Source organism: Papio anubis, chromosome 16 (assembly GCF_008728515.1).
Source record: "Papio anubis isolate 15944 chromosome 16, Panubis1.0, whole genome shotgun sequence".
Classification (NCBI taxonomy): domain Eukaryota; kingdom Metazoa; phylum Chordata; class Mammalia; order Primates; family Cercopithecidae; genus Papio; species Papio anubis.
The window spans coordinates 4193790-4214553 of NC_044991.1; the positions used below are offsets into that span (position 1 = coordinate 4193790).

Below are 20764 nucleotides of genomic sequence, written 5' to 3' on the forward strand. Positions count from 1 at the left end.
TGTTCTCACTGTGCCTTTCCTATATTTAGATATGTTTAGATATACAAATATTTACCATTGTGTTACAGTTGCTTGCAGTACTCAGTACAGTAACATGCTGTACAGGTGTGTAGCCTAGAAGCAGTCAGTTATACCACAGCCTAGGTGTGTAGTGGGCTGTACCAGCTGGGTCTAAGCCTGGAAGCCGTTGGTTATACCACAGCCTAGGTGTGTAGTGGGCTGTACCAGCTAGGTCTAGCTGGGTTTGTCTAAGGACACTCTGTGATGTTCACCCAATGGTGAAGTCATCTAACAACGCATTTCTCAGAATGTTTTCCCCAGTCTTTAAGTGATGCATGATTGTACTATTTTTAAAAATGTGTTTCTGTGTGCTGGCAATAAATGAAAAGTGAAATATATAACCTACAATCGTATAAAGAGATAACATACCCAAGAATAAATCTAATGAAAGATGAGCAGAACACCATAAAATGTTACTCAGAGAGATTCAGGGCTGGGCACAGTGGCTCATGTCTGTAATCCCAATACTTTGGGAAGCTGAGGCTGGTGGACCACTTGAGGTCAGTAGTTCAAGACCAGCCTGGCCAACATGGTGAAACCTCCGTCTCTACTAAAAATACAAAAATTAGCCAGGTGTGGTGGTGCGTGCCTGTAATCCTGGCTACTATGGAAGCTGAGGGACGAGAGTTGCTTGAGCCTGGGAGGCAGAGGTTGCAGTGAGCCTAGATCATACCACTGCATTCCAGCCTGGGCGACGGAATGAAACTACATCTCAAAAAAATAAAATAAATTAAGAAGGACTTAAACAAATGGAGGGCTTAATCATGTTTATGGATTAGAAGACTCAATGTTATAAAGATATCATTTCTCCCCAGACTGGTCTGTAGATTCAGTGCAGTACTAATCAAATTGGTATGGAATAATTTAGAGGAAGTTGAAAAAAATTGGCAATCTGATTCTAAAATTTATCTGTAAATAAAATTGGCTGAGAATAGCCAAGGCCATTTTGAGGAAGAGCCGAGGTAGGAGGACTTGGTTGGCTGGATGTCAAGACTTGTTATAGAGCCACTGTAATTAGGAGAGTGTGTCATTAAGAGTGGCCAAGGACAGCCAGATAGGCCAGCGGAATGGAAGAGAGAGCCCAGAAAACAGGTTCAACATATTTAACAGTGTAGCCAGTCAAATCACAAGGAATGAAAAAATCATAGAGCTGAATTGTCCTCCAGGAGGGTAGATTCTGTGTCTGCCTTTTTTTCTGAATCTATTTCATTCTTAATATTCTTTTTTGACCTGTTTTCCGGTTTACTAGCTTTCTTAGCTGGGTACAATCTCATCTGTTGAGTTTTTCTTTTTGATTATTGTGTTATTTGGTTCTAGATGGACTCTGACCTGCCATGCTCTTTTCTGTGGTTATCTGGTTGCTAATTGTACTAGTCTGTTCTCAGACATACCTGAGACTGGGTAATTTATAAAGAAAAATGATTTCATTGCCTCACAGTTCCACATGGCTGGGGAGGCCTCATAATCATGGTGAAAAGCAAAGGAGGAGCAAAGTCACGTCTTACATGGTGGCAGGCACGAGAGAGCTTGTACAGGGGAACTCCTCTATGAAAATGTCAGATCTCATGAGACTTCTTCACTATCATGAGAATGGCGCAGAAAAGACCTGCCCCCATAATTCAGTTACCTCCCACTGGGTCCCTGCCACGACACGTGGGAATCATGGGAGCTACAATTCAAGAAGAGATTTCGGTGGGGACACAGTCAAACCATATCACTAATGAAATTTTAATCTTTTTTTCTTTTTTTTTTTTTGAGACGGAGTCTCGTTCTGTCCCCCAGGTTGGAGTGCAGTGGCACGATGTTGGCTCACTGCAACCTCTGCCTCCCAGATTCAAGCGATTCTCCTACCTCAGCCACCCAGGTAGCTGGGATTACAGTGCCCGCCACCACACCCAGCTAATTTTTGTGTTTTTAGTAGAGACGGGGTTTCACCATGTTTGACAGGCTGGTCTTGGACTCCTGATCTCAGGTGATCCACCTGTCTCGGCCTCCCAAAGTGCTGGGATTACAGGCATGAGCCACCCCAGGCCAAAATTTTCAATCTTGTCTTTTATTTGTCTGAACATGGTGAGAGCAGCAGTTCTCTGTGTTTTTATAATGTCACTGTTTTTATAACTCCTCTGTGGTTTCCTGTTCTTGCAGTGTCTGTTGATTTTCATTCAGGTTGTCTTGTTGACTTGTATGCCTGGTTATTTTATGTGCTGGACAACATTGCGTTATCATAATAGTAGGAGGAACATGGGGCCTAGGATGCTGTTGTCTTCCTCTAGAGAGATTTGTGTTGGGTTCTGTCGGGTCAGAGTTACTAGCTATCTGAGGTCACCATCATCTATCAGGAATTGACTGCTTGACCAGCAGTGGCTAGCAAATATCAGATCCAGCATGAGCTGTGGTCAGGGGTGCATCAATGCCTGGTCCTTGGTGGGTGCCCCTCCTGTGGGTGAGCCAGGGACATGGAAGTTCTCTGTGTACTGCTGCTCCTCACCCCTTCTCACAAGAATGTGCTGTTTCTTAGCTGGTGGATGTAACTGTCATTGATCACGTTGCTTACATGGGAAATGTGATCTGAGTTGCAGAATTTTACAACGTGTTTGTGAATGGGAGCTTCCTGCAGGCTTGTTCTGGGGACATGGATGCAGAATATTTGCTGAGTTACACGTATTGATAGCCTGTTAGCCAATGAAATAGCCTGTGGGCCTAGGTACTTTCCAGCCAAATAGGATCTTTTCTCTTCCTAACATACTTAGAAGAGATTTGCTAGGAGTGTTAGAGCCTGTGTCACTGTGTAGAATCAGAAAACAGAAATAGACTCACTGTGATGCCATCCATGACTACCCCCCTTTTTTTTGAAACAGGAGGTCACTCTGTCACCCAGGCTGAAGTGCAGTGATGTGAGCATGGTTCACTGCAGCCTCGACCTCCAGTGCTCAAGTGATCCTCCCACCTCAGCCTTCCGAGTAGCTAGGACTACAGGTGTGCACCACCATGCCTGGCTCATTATATTTATTACTACTATTTCACCATGTTGGCCAGGCTTGTCTTGAACTCCTGACCTCAGGTCATCTGCCCTCCTTGACCTCCCAAAGTGTTAGGATTGCAGGCGTGAGCTACCGTGCCCAGCTGGGTCACTGCTTCTTTCTACGGGGGCTCAGTGGCGCTTCCCCGACCCATGGAGCCCTGCACCCAATGGGTGAGGGCCCTGAGCGGTGTTCACTTGTGCTTCCTGCAGACACCTGGGCACCTAGATGTCAGAGATCACCTCCCCCCCCATTTGTCACCGTCCCTGAACAGGCTCTGGGGACCAATAAACTTCTAGCAGAGCAGCCACCAGGACCTCACACTCCCTGTGGGCGAGAGAGAAGCTCACAGAGAAGAGGTGAGGACGGTGCTTCACAGGCCCCCACTGGCTTCAAGCAGGGTTTGGCTTACTCTAGCTGTTTTTGTTTTTATTTTTTGAGTCAGGATCTTTTTCTGCTGCCCAGGCTGGAGTCCAGTGGTGCCATCACGGCTCACTGCAGCCTCCAACTCCTGGCCTTGACTAGTCTTCCTGCCTCAGCCTCCCAAATAGCTGGGACCACAAGTGTGAGCCAGCATGCCTGGCTAATTTTTTAACTTTTATTTTTTGTAGAGATAGGATCTGGCTATGTTGCCCAGGCTTATCTGGAATTCCCAGCCTCAAGCGATCTTCCCATCTCGGTTTCCCAAAGCACTGGGATTATAGACACGTGCTTGGCTTAGTCTGTTCTCTTACATACTTTTTCTCTCCTAGAGAAATATTAAATGTTTTCCGTGCTCTTTTTGTCTACCTTCTAATATTTCGTCCTGTTACCTAGAGGCTGTTTTATTTTTTGAGACGGAGAGTCACTGTCGCCCAGGCTGGAGTACAGTGGCGTGATCTTGGCTCATTGCAACCTCCACCTTCCTCCTGGGTTTCGGCTGGGCACGGTGGATCTTGCCTCAAGTGATTCTCCTGCCTCAGCCTCCCAAGTAGCTGGGATTACTTACACGCCCAGCTAATTTTTGTTATTTTTAGTAGAGACGGGGTTTCACCGTGTTGGCCAGGCTGGTCTTGAACTCCTGACTTCAGGTGATCTGCCTGCCTCAGCCTCCCAAAGTGCGGGGTTTACAGGTGTGAGCCACTGCGCCCGGCCCCAAATACCTGTTTCTAATCTGGAAGAATAGATATCCAGGTGAGAATAACACAAGTTATCAGTTTTTAAAATGAAGGGGTACATTTTTATGGAAAAGAAAAAGGAGGTAATTTTTGTCCCTGGTTGAAAATTAGGCCAGAAAGATTTTGTGCTGGGAATTAAAGCAGGACTGTGTATCAGTGTGCCCCATGTTGTTAGTGTACGTAGATAAGAAACACATAACTGAGACCACTGAAGGCTGACATGTTTTGAAGGAGAATTTTACAGTGAGACGTGGAACTTGCGTTTTGAAATGAGACTAGCCTGCGAACGTGGAGATCTTCTGTCTGGTAGCATCTGGTATGTTGGCCGACTCCATCCCTGGAGGAATGACTGAGCCTGCAGACCTGCTGGAGCCTGGGAAGCAGCCCCGAGGGAACGTCCTGCTTCTGCTGTTACAGGTCACAGCACCCTGACCGTTGCCTTCTCGTGACAGTTGGTTCCTTGTGTGTCTTAGCTCAGCCTCACCCAGCCTTTTGCTGGGCACACATGAGGTACTGGTAAAACAGACGTCACTTACCTGAAAATATTAAAAAGAATAGAGAGGTGGGGCACGGTGGCTCACGCCTATAATCCATGCACTTCGGGAGGCTGAGGCAGGTGGATCACCCGAGGTCAGGAGTTCGAGACCAGCCTGGCCAACATGGTGAAACCCCATCTCTACCAAAAATAGAAAAATTAGCCGGGCGTGGTGGCGCATGCCTATAATCCCAGCTACTTGGGAGGCTGATGCAGGAGAATTGCTTGAACTCAGGAGGTGGACGTTGCAGTGAGCCGAGATTGCGCCACTGCACTCCAGCCTGGGTGACAGAGTGAGACCCTGTCAAAAAAAAAAAGAATAGAGACTTTAAATGTATGTTTCCTTTCTGCTAGTTCACAAGAAAAACTTTTAAAAAGTTAGTTTCTGGCTGGATTTCTTTAGTACAGTGGCACTCAGATGGGGCTGCTTTTCCCCCTAGGAGACATATGGCCTTGTCTGTAGATGTTTTGGTTGTCACAGTATGGAGGGCGGAGCTACTGGTGTCTGGTAGGTGGAGGTGGGGGGGATGCTGCTCCATGCTCCGGTGTGCACGGGACAGCCCCACACAGCAGAGAATGATCCCATACGCCATGTCCAAGGGCCCAGGGTGGAGAAGCTGCCTCCGGAGACCTGGCGAGCATGGATGTTGCGGGGACCTCCCTGTGCGGGCGTCTCCTGACTCCCAGGGTGCTGAACTTGTAGGAGAACACAATCCCCTGCCTGTGGGTGCAGAGGCAGCCCTCAGGTGGCCTTGAGCAAGTCGCTGGACCTCCGGATCCTCTGAGGCCTGGAAAATGACACCTGGCCATTGGGACTGCCTGGAGGATCAGGGTGCAGCACTTGCAGCAGCCCCAGGCCAGCTGGGTGCCTGATGGTGGATGCGGTTGTCCACAAGAGTGGCAAAACCAGAAACTCACTCTGTGCCTCAGGACAGGTCACTGTGGTGGCTGCAGGAGTTGGTTTTGTAGATTTTTCTGGGATTTTTAAGTGTCTCTCCACACCCAGCACCTTCCTGGGTCTGCAGCTGTGGCGCTCGCAGCCATGCCTGAGGGAGACTCTGCGATGCTCACTCTGCTTAGAACATTTCCCTCCCAGGTCCTGCTTGAAAAGTGGGTTTTGGTTGTCTCATCCCAACACTTTGGGAGGCCGAGGTGGATGGATCGCCTGAGGTCAGGAGTTCGAGACCAGCCTGACCAACGTGGTAAAACCCCGTCTCTACTAAAAATACAAAAATTAGCCAGACGAGATGGTGGGCGCCTGTAGTCCCAGCTACTCAGGAGGCTGAGGCAGGAGAATTGGTGAACTCAGGAGGCAGAAGTTGGAGTGAGCCAAGATTGCGCCACTGTACTCCAGCCTCGGTGACAGAGCGAGACTGTCTCAGAAATTAAAATAAAATAAAATAAAATAAAATAAAATAAAATAAAAATAAAACCTCTCCAGGTGACCCTGGGGAATCCCTCTCTTGGTTCCTGTCTCCTGAGATGGAAATTAGAGGGCAGGACCCTGTGTGTCTTGTGGCTGGAGGAGATGAGGACCCACGAACTCCAGGTCGATGTGCCATGTCAACATGAGTGCACTTTGCCCTTGGGAATGTTGGTTCTCAGAAGGCGGCTCACTGGGTCTCTGTGCAGCCCTGTGGGGTGGCCACGGCAGGTGTTCCCCCTGCGGGGGCGGATGCTGAGATGGCCAGAAGGATGTGCTTGCTCACCTAAGGCTGGGCAGCACATCCAGGACCTGGTACTGTCACTTGGGAACCACCAGAGCCCACAGAGTGCAGAAAGATATTTTTTTTTTTCTTTTTTTTTTGAGACAGAGTCTGTAAGGAAGGAGCGCTAAGATGCGATGTGGCCGGATCTCGGATTCACTGCCAGGCGCTCCGCTTTCCTCCCAGGTCCCACTCTCTGCCTCCAGCCTCCCAGTGGCTACAGGACTACAGGAGGCCTGCCTGCCCGGCTTCTAGTTTTTGTGGTTTTTGCACCAAGGACGGTTTCCATATGTGTGGTAACCAGGATGAGCCACCAGATCTCTGACCTCTCAAATCTGCCCGTCTTTGGCCTCCCAAAGTATATGCTGGGATTACGGGGCGAACTGCGGTGCGGCCTGGGCTTTTTGGAAGGAGTCTTGGTCATGCCAGGCTGGTGGCGGCGGTTAATGATCAAAACCTCGTCAGAGAGCATATCCACCACCTGCCCTCCTGTGAGCCGAGAGGTGCCCCAGGTTGATGACGGCTGGCGGTTTTGGATTTAAGGATGAGCGGTTGGTTGAAACGCATTCAAAGCAGAGGAAAGGCGCTATCTGGCGGGTTCTGGCGAGAATAATAATCATGCATTTGGAAGAGCTGAATTGCAGTTATTCTCTAGGTTAGTCTGGGTGACCAGCAGGAAGGTGGCCCTGCCCTGCCGTGGGGTGTGGGTGCGTCTGGGGGTCTGAGCTGACACGTCCCTTCCTGCCACAGTGACCCCAACTGCTGCATGCTCAAAAGGGCAGGGCTGTGGCACCGGAGTGGTCACTGCTGTGCAGTAGAAACTGCTGCTTCTGGGGACTTTCCACTGTGGCGCCAGGGGTGCATTTGTTCTTTTTGTGTCCCTCAGCCAGGCCTGTGTGACTTCTCTCTGGCCTGTGCCGGGTCCTGCCTTGATGTGGGTTCAAGCCGTGTTCCCGCTGAACCGTCCCACTGAGCTCACCGGCATGCATGCCTCGGTACACGCTTCATGGCACTATGGTGGCCTTCTGTGCCGCACTCGCTGGCTGTAGGCGAATAGGACAGCTGCAGGCTTAGGAGCAGGAAGGGCTCCGCTCCTTAGCGGGACTCTCATCCCCCAAGACCATCCCCCTGTCCCCAAGAGGGCAGGGCTTTCCTTGTAGCACTGGCTCCGGGGACTATCCAGGGGGCACCTGTACCTCCCACTGTCATGAGTTTCAGTGAGACAATAGGATGGATGCCAGCCTTGAGCAGGTGCTGACCACAGCTGCTTCCTGCTGTCACCCCACTGCTGTCCACCTGCAGAGACCTCCCCTGAAACTGAGGTACAGGGCAGGCCTCTCCCCGTGCCTCCATTGGCACTTGACACCCCTCCCCCATACCCCCATCAGCTGGTCCTGTCAGCACCCCGGACATCCCTCCCCACACCCCCATCAGCTGGGTGCCCCTCCCATATACCCCCAGTAACTAGACACCCCTCCCCCACCAGCTGGACACCCCTCCCATATATACCCCCATTAGCTGGACACCCGTCCCCACACCCCCATCAGCTGGACGCCCCTCCCCCACAACCTCATCAGCTGGATGCCCCTCCCCCACAATCCCCAGTAGCACTCTGGACTCTCCTCTTCCCAACCCCTTCAGAACCTTGGATACCCTTCCCTCTACTCCTGTCAGTATCCTGGACTCCCCCACCCCAGACACCCCCCTCCTGCACCCTGGACTCCCCTCCCCCGCACCCCCCACCTGCACCCCCCTAGGGCTTACCATGCTAATTGGTCCCATTTGTCTTTTCCACCAGGCCAAGGACACCTTGAGGGCAGGACTGTGGTTTTTCCCTCTTGGCATCCCTAGATCTCAGCCTTGCACACACACGGCCCACAAACGTTTGTTGAATTAATCAGTGACGGCAATTTTAATTAGAGTTTCTTTGAGTTTAGGTTGCAGATTAGAATCTTTAAAAAGATATTGTACCAAATAATTTTTGACTATGAATGAATTGCAAACATCATCAGCTGCAGTAATTAGTGTAAGAACTGAAATCCTCTTTCAGGACCCTTGGGGTCCTCTAAGAGGGAAATCCAGTTTGTTACTTGTAAGTCATCTCTTAATCATGTAATAGCAGGATATGTGATATTAGCGTCAGCTCTTCCGTCTGTCCAGACCTGAGCCAAAGACGCCATGGGAGGAATTTGGAGCTGCGGTTCTTGAGACCTTGGGTATGTGGAAGTGGGCGTGGGAGTGGGAGTGAGGGCAGGAAGTGGAGGGGGGCAGGGGGCGGGACCAGACACACAGTAGGTGCTCAGTAAACTTGTAATGAGTGGGGAGCAGGGGCCAGAACAGAAACTGTTGGAGAGAGGTGGGGGAATATGGGCCTGGAGGCATCTCAGAAGACATTCTGTGTGGATGTGTCCTGATGCATGACTTTATTTTTATTTTTTTGTTTTGAGATGGAGTCGTGCTGTGTCGCCCAGGCTGGAGTGCAGTGGCACGATCTCTGCTCACTGCAGCCTCCACCTACCGGGTTCAAGGATGCTAACACACACACTTTCTCTTGCTGCAGCCTCCCGAGTAGCTGGGATTACAGGTGTGTGCCACCATGCCTGGCTAATTTTTGTATTTTTAGTAGAGAGGGGGTTTCACTATGTTGGCAGGCTGGTCTCAAACTCCTGACCTCAGGTGATCCACCTGTCTTGGCCTCCCACAGTGCTGGGATTACAGGCATGAGCCCCTGGGTCCAGCCTTTATTTTTTTGAGACAGAGTCTCAGTCTGTCGCCCAGGCCGGAGTACAGGGGCATGATCTTGGCTCACTGCAGCCTCTGCCTTCCGGACTCAAACAATTCTCATGCCTCAGTCTCCCGAGTAGCTGGGATTACAGGCACCCACCACCATGCCTGGCTAATTTTTGTATTTTTAGTAGAGATGGGGTTTCACCATGTTGACCAAGCTGGTCTCGAATTCCTGGCCTCAAGTGATCCGCCCGCCTCACCTCCCAAAGTGCTGGGATTCCAGGCATGAGCCACCGCACCCAGCCTTGATGCGTACCTGAAAGGTTAGAGCATGTTAAGAGTAGATTAGTTTGGACCATGACACGTGTCACTGTCATAGACAAACGACACAAGCAAGACATGCTGACCAAAACTGGTTCACGTTTGCAGAACAGGTTCTCTTTCTCCCTCTGCGGGCTCCGATGGTTCCAGGGCACCCATTTCCCCAGACTGTGGGAGGCGCTGTGCAGAACCTGAGCCTCAACGGTCCCCGCCATACAAGCTCCACAGGGCGCAGACAGCGCATGTGTGGATGGAGAGGTGTATGGAGCCTGCTGGCAACCTGTCTTGGAGATGAGCTCTTTGCTCCTTGGCAATTTGGTGATGCTCAGGCATGGGATGTGTGATGAGCAGGGAGGTGTCAGCCAGCCAGATTTTATTTTCAGCTTTACTTGCAACGTGCACCTCTCTCCCAGCTCCTCCATAATGAGCCAGACAGAAGCTGCCTGGCGGCCCCGCGTGCAGCCTGGCGGCCCCGTGTGCAGCCTCCCGGCACATGGGCCTCCTTCCGTCCAAGTGGAGCTTTGAGTCTTTGCTTGAATCTTCTTACTCACTGGCTTCAGAATAGGCATCCGACTCATTAGCTTCAGGGAGAAGGAGTTGGGCGGGGGCCACTCACAAAGGCCTGGGAAGAGGAACCAGCGCCAGGGTCAGGATGGAGGGCTCGTCTTCCAGCAGAACCCATGTGAGGTGAGAGCTTTTATTTCAGTCTTTGAATACTGGAAATGAATCTCACCATCTGGAGGTGGCAGGGGAGAGGGGCCTGAAAGAAGTAAATTAAAATACTCAACTACAGAAAAACATCGGAGAAAAAAATCAAGACAAAAGCAAGGATGCTAACACACACACTTTCTCTGTTGGCTAAAACAGCGTTTTCACGGGGAGGCCTGCGTCGTCTTTCTCTCAGGTTTCTTCCACGAGAGCCTCTAGTTAATCATCTAAAACCACCCTTCTAATGTCATGCTGAATCAGTCTCTTGAAATTTAGGACTGGAATTTTCTCAGCAAATATTTAACTAGAAAAACGAAATCCCGGCTTTTCTGTTCTCAGCAGTTTCGATGCAAGTTGCAAATTAAGAGACGTCTGGGCCAATATTTGATCTTTTCCCCCAAAGAAAATGATCTGCTTGCCATTCACTAAATTGGAGGGAGGGATCCCCGGAAGTAACAAGGATGGTCTCCTTGCTCTTGGAGGGGGACTTCGGTAGTGTTTGGAGACCTCAGGCAGCAGCCAGACCTCCCCAGCACCTGGGCGGGATCCCTGTGAGCGCTGACTCCAGCAACTCTGATGGCCACAGGGTCTCTGGGGCAGAAGCCCCATGCCCAGCCAAAACAGGTGCTGCAGTGAGTGCGCCAGGTAGCCCTCATGGTATATGAGCACAGCTGTCCCTTGCTAGGCTGTCCCGGGCTGCCCCCAGTTCTAACTTGAGGCCCTAACCCCACGAGGGGTCAGTGGCTTAATATAGCCTCTCCATGGTGTTTGTATTTCAAAAGAGGTCTCTGTGAAATTATTCTGGAAGGGATTTCAGGGCCCCTGAGTGGGGATACATTTCAGGGCTAGGAGGAGTGGCTCCTCCAAGTTCCTGGCAGATGCTGCACCCTGCATTTCTGGGGAGGGCTGGGCCTGAGGCAGCTGCCGCCAGGGGCTGGGCTGGGCTGGGCTGGGCTGGTGGAAGGTGGGACTCTGTCCCCTGCAGGACCCTCCCAGTGGTCTTGCTTGGGACTGAACAGCTGGGGCTGGTGGGCCCTGTGGATGCCACGTTTACTGGTGCCCAGTTCAGACCTTGGACCTGTCCCCACCGTTGTAACGGCTTTCCCCAGCGGCTCCCCTTCTCTTGCCCTGTACCCCTGGATTTCTGGGCGGGAGGCCTGGGGCGTTCCTCCCTACAGGTGAGTCTGAGAGCCAGGGAGGAGTGTGGGAGCGCGTGGGAGCCTGGGAATGTTCTGTGCTCAGTGAAATTGACAGTTGTGCTCCTTTACCTGGAGGCAAGGGATATGGCATCTGAGCCTGTTGGTGCCAGTGCCTTTGTTGTTACACCTTTGCTCTTAAATAGGTACAAATTATTGGTATTAGAGAGCCTTGCAGCTCCATATCCTCATTAAGCCTCTGCAGTTAATAATTATTTTTCTCTCTGAAAGTGTTGGTGTGAAAGAGCTGAGTAGACACGTGGAGACTGTAGGCCTCACTCTACCTTGGCAGGAAGATGGCGACCTGCACCCCCAACAGACAGCTGTGTGTCCTGGGCACAGTTCCTGAGCCTCTCTGGGCCCCACGTCTCTTGTCACTGGGGTAGCAGAATCTGCTCTGCCTCCCTGGGTAGTTGGAGAGGCAATAGCAGATACTGAGAGCAAAGACTTACGTAGCTCTTGCAATCCTCAGTGGTCTCCAGGAGGCAGGAAATCCAGTTACCCGGTTTTAATGATGAGGAAACCAAAGCACATACAGGTTAAGTGACTTGCCCAAGGTCACAGAGGAAGTGGGTGGCAGAGTGGGATTGTCAGGGAAAGCACCTTGAACGGAAAACCTGTGGGCTGCCACTGTACTCCAGCCTGGGTGACAGAGCGAGACTCCATCTCAAAAAAAAAAAAAAGTCAGGAAGAGCATGTTTCCATGAAGAGGGTGTGCTCAACTGTGAGGACCACGCCCTAGACACCCAGTGAGGCAGGTGTCATAGTTTGTGGCTTATGTTAATGTCTCATCATTAATTTTTTAATAAGGTTCTTTTTAAAGTCCTTGTTTTTAATGTAATCAAAATCATAGTTTTTTTCCTTTATGATAGTGTTTTGTATGTCATGTTTAAGAATTGCTTACCTATCTCAAGATCATAAACATGATTTTGAATGATCTTTGCTAAAATAGGCTTTGCCTTTCCTGTGTAAGTCCGTAGTTCACCTGGAATTGATGTTTGTGCTTGGTGTGAGGTAGGGATCTAGTTTCACTTTGTCTGCCATGTAGACAGCTGAGTGGCTTGGGACCATGTGTGGGAATGCTTCTCTTTCCCGGTTGCCGACTCTGTTGTGTATGTGTGTGGACCTGTTTCTGGGCTCCATCTTCTGTCCGTTGGTCTGTTGGTCTGCTCCATGCCAGCACTCCTTTGTCTATATGTTGTAAGTCCTGACATCAGATAGAGCTTGTTCCCCTCCCCTGTTCTCCAGGGATGCCTTGGCTATTCTTGACCTATTGGTCTTCTGTAGAGATTAGAGAATCATCTTGTGAGTTCCCTGTGAAGGACCCTGTAGATAATTTTTTTTTTTTTTTTTTTTTAGATGGGGTCTTGTTCTGTCACCCAGGCTGGAGTGCAGTGGTGCAAGCTCAGCTCACTGCAACTTCTGCCCCCTGGGTTCAAGTGATTCTCGTGCCTCAGCCTTTTAAGTAGCTGAGTTTACAGGCGTGTGCAATCCCCGCTCTGCCACCCACTTCCTCTGTGACCTTGGGCAAGTCACTTAACCTCTATGTGCTTTGGTTTCCTCATCAGTAAAACTGGGTGATTGGATTTCCTGCCTCCTGGAGTCCCCTGAGGATTGCAAGAGCTATGTAAGTCTTTGTTCTCATTATCTGCTATTGCCTCTCCAACTACCCAGGGAGGCAGAGCAGATTCTGCTGTGGCTCATGGCCCTTCCTCTATCTTTAGGGCCAGCAGCATAGAATCCCCTGACTTCCTCCGTCCCCATAAGCTCTTTCTTCCACTCTTCCTCTCTCCTCTGCTTTTAAGGATCCTGTGGCCACACTGGGCTCACCCAGATCCTCCAGGATACTCTCTTGGGTTAAGGTCGCTGGTGAGCCACCGTACCCCTGTGCCATGTGGCATAACACCATACCCCTGGGGATTGAGACATGGACCTCTTCTCGGGAGGTGAGGGGGAGACATTATTTTGTCTACCACACGTGGCCATGGCCAAGATTTATAAAAGTCAGCTGGGTGCAGTAGCTCATGTCTATAATCCCAACACTTTGGGAGGCAGAGGCTAGTGGATCACCTGAGCTCAGAAGTTTGAGACCAGCCTGTCCAACATGGCGAAACCCCATCTCTACTAAAAATACAAAAATTAGCGAGGCATGGTGGCACATGCCTGTAATCCCAGCTACCTGAGAAGCTGAGGTAGGAGAATCGCTTGAACCCAGGAGGCGGAGGCTGCAGTGAGTTGAGATCATGCTACTGCACTCCAGCCTAGGCAAGAGTGAGACTCCGTCTCAAAAAAAAAAAAAAAAAAAAAAAAAAAAAGATTTATAAAAGTCCAAATAACTGGGGCAGCATGGGGTCGCCATGGTGGAGCTGCAGCAGCTGAAGGTGCAGGAGGCAGTGGACTCCATGGTGAAGAGTCCGGAGGGAGAGAACATCTGGAAGATACAGGGTTTCATGTTCCAGTGCAGCACCAGCTGTTGTGAGGACAGTCAGGCCTCCATGCAGCAGGTGCACCAGTACATTAAGTGCTGCCATGTGCCCCTGGCTCAAGCCCAGGCTTTGGTCACCAGTGAGTTGGAGAAGTTCCAGGACCGCCTGGTCCGGTGTACCATGCGTTGCAACGACAAAGCCAAATATTCAATAGATGCTGGGAGTAAGGAGCTTCAGGTGAAGCAGAAGCTGGACGGTTGTGTGACCAAGTGTGTGCATGACCACATGCACCTCATCCCAACTGTGACCGAGAAGATGAAACAAGCTCGCTCATCCATTGGGAAATAAAAGTTTTTGCCAGTGGCCATCGGGGCCAAGGACAAAAGGAATTGGGAATTTTAGTCTTTTTTTTTTTTTCCCGAGACATAGTCTTGCTCTTTTGCCCAGGCTGGAGTGCAATGGCATGATCTCAGCTCACTGCAACCTCCGCCTCCCAGTTTCAAGCTGTTCTTCTGCCTCAGCCTTCTGAGTGGCTGGGACTACAGGCATGCACCACCATGTCCAACTAATTTTTGTATTTTTAGTAGAGACGGGGTTTCACCATGTTGGTCAGGCTGGTCTCAAACTCCTGACCTCGTGATCCACCTGCCTCGGCCTCCCAAAGTGCTGGGATTACAGGCGTGAGCCACTGGACCTGGCCGGAATTTTAGTCTTTTAAGCAAAGTTTATGAATGAAGAAATGAAGGATGGCCGTAAGTGTAAGGCTTATGTCACTTGCCTCTGGACACTGGTTCTTTTATGTTTTAGTCCTAAAAAATGAAATGGAAAAAAGTGGTGCTAAATTGGGTCAGAGACATGACAGGAGAGTTTTAGAGCTTATATTTCCTGGGCCAGTGCTTGTCCTGGCAGTAAGGATCTCCCCTGTAACAAGCCAGAGCCCTCCAAGGTACCGGACTCTTCTTACTACACAGGTACCAACAGGCTGGCAGGTTAGAGTTGGTGGAGTTTGAGGAGAGATATTTCCTCTTCGTTGCCAACATCCTGTTTACCAGGAGTGTCTCCACATCATTTTCCATAAGCTGTGAAACAAAATCCATGAGGTCATTCACTTAGAAGGAAAAAAAGTTTTCTGTGTCTTTGTTTTCCTGGTTTTGTGTAATTTATACAAGGTCATACAAGTTGATTTTAAGATGTGGAATTGGGAGGGAGACTCGTTTGGATACGAACTTTGAAAGGTTCCAGCTGGGCACGGTGGCTCACGCCTATAATCCCAGCACTTTGGGAGGCCAAGGTGGGCAAATCACGAGGTCAGGAGATCGAGACCATCCTGGCTAACACAGCGAAACCCCGTTTCTATTAAAAATACAAAAAGAAATTAGCCGGGCGAGGTGGCAGGCGCCTGTAGTCCCAGCTACTCGGGAGCCTGAGGCAGGAGAATGGCGTGAACTGGGAGGCGGAGCTTGCGGTGAGCTGAGATGGTGCCACTGCACTCTAGCCTGGGCGACAGAGTGAAACTCTGTCTCAAAAAAAAAAAAAAAAAACAAAAAAGAACTTTGAAAGGTTCCTTGTGGATCCCCATTTCTGGTCATCAGGATGTGGATGTACATTTCTTAAAATTATGACGTCTGCATCTTTCAGCCTGGAGACCATGCAAAAACATGAGAGGCGATGACACACTAATTATGGGAAGCAGGATTACTGGCTGATGGGCCCTGAGGCTGTGTGTAGCAAAATGACAGGACAATCTTTGCATCAACACTTTGCCCATGAAGAGAAGGGGGTTTTGATTGTGATATATACTAGTATATAGAAGTGAACAGTAAAAGAGGAGCATTTGGCTACTTGATTATAAGAGTTATGAAGTACTGGATTTGGAAAAACCTGGTTTTTATAGAACAGATGGAATGAAGACCTAAACCTAGCATTGCCTACTTAGCCCTCTGAATTAACAGAGTCCAGTGGAGACAAACCCCTGGCAACAGGAAATTCAAGGGAGAAAAAGGAAGCGACTTGGGCTAGGATGACCTGACTCCCTGAGAGCAAAGGAGAGGCAGCCCCTGTTACCAAATGCCATTTCTGCCTGGGGCTTTCGTAGCTTGCAGTGTTCCTGCCCCGGCATGGCACCTTACTGTTTTGATAGCAACCTCATTGTATTTTCACCAGCTTATTACTTGAAATGATAAGACAACCTGTCCATTTGCTGCTTCCCGGCTGTGATATATTTTCCTAGTGGTTTGGCTTTAAAAATAAATAAGGTGTAATTTTCTACGCCTCCCCTCCCCCCCAAAAAAAGTCTAGATAACCACAAAAAGTCTCAGCTCACTATCCGTGGCCCCTGGAACCCGGCATCTCCTGCCCAGTTGTGGTCTCTGGCTCCGTGATGACCTCATGGGGGACATGGCTGCAGTGCCGGTTCAGCCACCACGGGAAGCTTTTTCCCAAAGACGAGGCGTCTGCTTGAGGCACATGTGCAGTGGCAGGGGCCAGGGCAGGGCCCAGACAGTTTTCCCCTGGCAGCCGCTGCAGCCTTTCTGCACAGGAGGGCCTTCGGGCTCAGGGATAGGAGCGGCTTGACGCCAAAAAAACAAAAAAACCAAAACAGGCTTGTTGGTCACTCAGCATCTCCCCACGGGAGTTCCTGGCACTCCCCAACAAGGGGTTCCTGAACAAGGATTCAGACATTTGGATTCCTGTTCAGCAAACAAATGCCTTCAGATTGTTCTGTGAGGACTTGAAGCAAAGCAGAGACAACGGAAGGTCCCTGATAAACTCCAGGTGTTTGATCCCTGTCCCTAGAGATGAGTCAGCATTTCAGAGGCACTGCTGACAAGCATGGGGGTCGGTACAGACCTGAGTCCAGCAGGTCATGTTGGAGAGAGAGAAGCTCCCAGGATTCAGCAAAACTCTGGGAGCATCTGTCGGCAGATGCTGCACCAGCCGCAGGTGTGAGTGTGCGGGAGTCTGGGCGGGCAACAAGAGGAGGAAGATGGAGAGAATGGCACAGGGACACACAGAAGGAGGCTGAGGGTCACCTGCTGCTCTGGCCACTGAGGTGACTGGATGAGGAGTGTAGCTGGGTGCTGGATGACACTTTTAGACCTGGAGCCTGGAATGTTCCAGACTGGCCCTGGTCGTTCCTGACTCCCTGGGCCTGCGGTGAGCAGTGGCTGAAAAACCTGAGAGCTCTGAGCAGGACCTGCTGCAGGGCTGGGTTGGGCTGGTTGCTGTGTCTGCTAAAACATCTCATCTTCAGCTGGGCGCAGTGGCTCACACCTATAATCCCAGCGCTTTAGGAGGCCGAGGTGGGTGGATCACAAGGTCAGGAGTTCCAGACCAGCCTGGCTCTACCAAAAATACAAAACAAAACAACAACAAAAAAATTAGCTGGGCATGGTGGCTGGCGCCTGTAATCCCAGTTACTAGGGAGGCTAAGGCAGGAGAATCGCTTGAACCGGGGAGGCGGAGGTTGCAGTGAGTCGAGATTGAGCCACTGCACTCCTGGGTTACAGTGCGAGACTCCATCTCAAAAAAAAAAAAAAAAGTTCTCATCTTTATTGTCCATAGCTCTCTTCGGCTGGCAGTGGCTCGTGGACACATCGGGCCTGGGAACATATGGTTGTCCCCTGGCAGGTGCTCAGGGCCGTGCTGTCGTGCTGGAAGGCATCATTCAGCTCAGAACCAGGCGCCCACTTGTTGTTTTAAATTTGCTTTGTCGTTTAATCTTTGCCTCGGGGAACTTGGCCCATTTTTCCAGGACGGGGACAGAGAGGTGACTTTCTGGTTCTGGCAGGGAAGAGTGAGGCTGGAACGGCTCCCCATTGGCCCAACCCGTGTCGCTCTCGGGGCCCAGCTGGCAGGGGAATGCCCCAGACGGCACTGTTGGGAGGCACAAAGGCCCGAGTGGTCTGGCATAGCCGGGTGCTGAGCCAAGGAGCCTTGAGCTCCGTGCTTCCTGGGCTCCTGGTACCTGCTGAGAGTCTCAGGCCGGAAGGGGTCCAGAGGTTTGGATCATCATTTCCGAGGGCGGGGTTGTCAGCTGGTGCGCTGCTGCCCTGGCAGACGTTGTCCGGAGACGTGTGTGGTCGTCACAGCCTGGGGTGGGGGTGCTGCTGACATCCAGTGGGTGGAGGCCAGGGATGCTGCCCAGCATCCTCCCAGCGGCTGGCACCCCACAGAGAGTTTTCCAGCCCCCACAAGAGTCAACAGTGCTGCCACGGGGAACCTGCCCTGCAAGCCGAAGCCCAGGGGTTCCTCCTTTTCTTATCTTAAAGCAGGCTTGGCCAGGCACCATGGCTCAGGGCTGTAATCCCAGTACTTTGGGAGGTAGAGGCAGGTGGATCATGAGGCCAGGAGATCGAGAACATCCTGTCCAACATGGTGAAACCCCATCTCTACTCTAAAATACAAAAAATCAGCCTGGTGTGGTGGCACACACCTGTAGCCCCAGCTACTCGGGAGGCTGAGGCAGGGGAATCGTTTGAACTTGGGAAGTGGAGGTTGCAGTGAGCCGATTGTGCCACCACGCTCCAGCCTGGTGACAGAGCAAGACTCCGTCTCAAGAAAAAAAGCCAAAAAAACAAAAAAACCAAAACAGGCTTGTTGGTCACTCAGTGTCTCCCCACGGGAGTTCCTGGCACTCCCCAACAAGGGGTTTCTTGTGGTCAGACGTTTGGATTCCTGTTCAGCAAACGAATGCCTTCAGATTGTTCTGTGAGGACTTGAAGCAAAGCAGAGACAACGGAAGGTCCCTGATCAAACTCCGGGTGTTTGATCCCTGTCGAAGTCCCGGCTAGTGCCTTCGCTGCGGCGTGTGGGCCTCTGTGGGCTTCTCCCATGATATTTAGCTCATGGTGTAAACAGATGGCAACTTTGGCTCTACCCAAGCCATACTCAGCATCTTTAAGGTGGGGGAGTTGGTGTCTCCAGGGTCGGAAAGTGGCTTCCTGCTCTTAGGAGGAGAAGCGGTTCCGCGTCTTAGAACGTCTGTTCATTTCTGACTTCATTGACAGCTTGGTTTGAAGGAAATTGTTCTTGAAATACCCTTTAGAATTGCTTTCTCCTTTTGGACAATCTCACGCCAAAATGAGACAAAGTTTTACTAAGAATCAGTTCTTAACTCTTTTTTCCTTTTAAAAAAATTGAGGTGAAACTCACATAAGATAAAATTAACCACTTCATTTATTTATTTATTTATTTATTTATTTAGAGACGGTGTCTTGCTCTGTCACCCAGGCGGGAGTGCAGTGGCGCGATCTTGGCTCACTGCAAGCTCTGCCTCCCGGCTTCACGCTATTCTCCTGCCTCAGCCTCCCGAGTAGCTGGGACTACAGGCGCCCACCACCATGCACGGCTCATTTTTTGTATTTTTAGTAGAGAAAGGGTTTCACCGTGTTAACCAGGATGGTCTCGATCTCCTGACCTCGTGATCTGCCAGCCTCGGCCTCCCAAAGTGCTGGGATTCCAGGCGTGAGCCACCGCCCCAGCCAGAATTAACCACTTTAAAATGAACACTTCAGTGGCATTTATTACATTCATGATGTTGTGCAACCTCTCCCTCTGTGCAGTTCTAGAACATTCTCATCACCTGAGAAAGCCCCATACCCAGTAAGCTTAATCACTTCCGGTCCATCTTGCCCCTTGCTCTTGGCAACCAGCATGGCTTCTGCCTCTGTGGATTCTGGGTGTTTCCTATCAATGAAACCATGATTATGTGGCCTTTTGTGTCTGGCTGCTTTCACTTGGCAGAAGGTGTGTGAGTTTCACGCACGTTGTAGCCTGGTCAGTACTTCCTCTCTCTTTTTTTTTTTTTTTTGTTTGAGATGGATCTTACTCTGTTGCCCAGGCTGGAGTGAAGTGGCATCATCTCAGTTTACTGCAACCTCTGCCTCCCGGGTTCAAGCGATTCTCCCACCCCAGCCTCCTGAGTAGCTGGGGCCACAGGTGTGCACCACCATGTCTGGCTAATTTTTTGTGTTTTGGTAGAGATGGGGTTTCACCATGTTGCCCAGGCTGGTCTCGAACTCCTGAGCTCAGCAATCAGCCCACCTTGGTCTCTCAAAGTGCTGGGATTGCAGGCATAAGCCATAACGCCCAGCCTACTTCCTCTTTATGGTTGAATAGTATTCTGTTGTATGATTGGAAGATACCGGGTTTGTCCATTCATACATTGGTGGATGTTTGGGTTTCCACTTTGGGTTATTGTGAATCATGCTGTGGTGAGCATTTATGTACAAGTTGTGTGGATGTATGTTTTCAATGTTTTTGAATTGCACCTGGGGATAGAATTCTGGGTAATGTGTTAATTCTATGTTGAACTTTCTGAGGAAGCAATCCTTAACTCTTAAATGAAAGTTCTGCCTCCTGACAAGAATGCACTTGCTCAGCGTCTCAGCCCACAACTTCTTTAGGCTGGGGTTGGACTGGCCATGTTGGTGTGTGAACACACCTTCCTGGGGTACCGTGGGGCCTGTTATGATTTCAGGCTTCCAGAAGGTTCCATCAAGCAGAGACATGATGAGCTGCGTTGGAATAACATGGAACAACTTAATAGTATTAAATCCTGAATTAGATTCTAACATCTGCCTTGGGATATGAGCTTTATTTTATACATGAAATCAGGAGAGAACATTTCTTAATCAGCGTTATCGAGGATTATGTGATTTTATCATAAATAATAAATGTGGGAGTGACATTGAGAAGGAGGTTTTAGGTGTCTTCGTAGCTTCATTTCTCCTCCTTTCTTTCCCCCCATTCATTCATTTATTTTTAGTTGCAATAAACCTTATAAAACAACCATCTTGGCCATTTTTAAGTGTGCAGTTTAGTGGCATTAAGTGCATTCACATTGTTGCACAGCTGTCACCACTATCCACCTCGAGAACTTCCTCATCTTCCCAAACTAGACTCTG

General features: G+C 50.2%; 1 protein-coding gene and 1 pseudogene across 1 annotated transcript in view; both read left to right on the forward strand.

The window, feature by feature from the left end:
- The window catches only part of CELSR1 (cadherin EGF LAG seven-pass G-type receptor 1), a 169660-nt gene that overhangs the window by 46190 nt on the left and 102706 nt on the right, over window positions 1-20764 (forward strand). The window lies entirely within an intron of this gene.
- Window positions 13750-14319, forward strand: LOC101016340 (annotated as a pseudogene).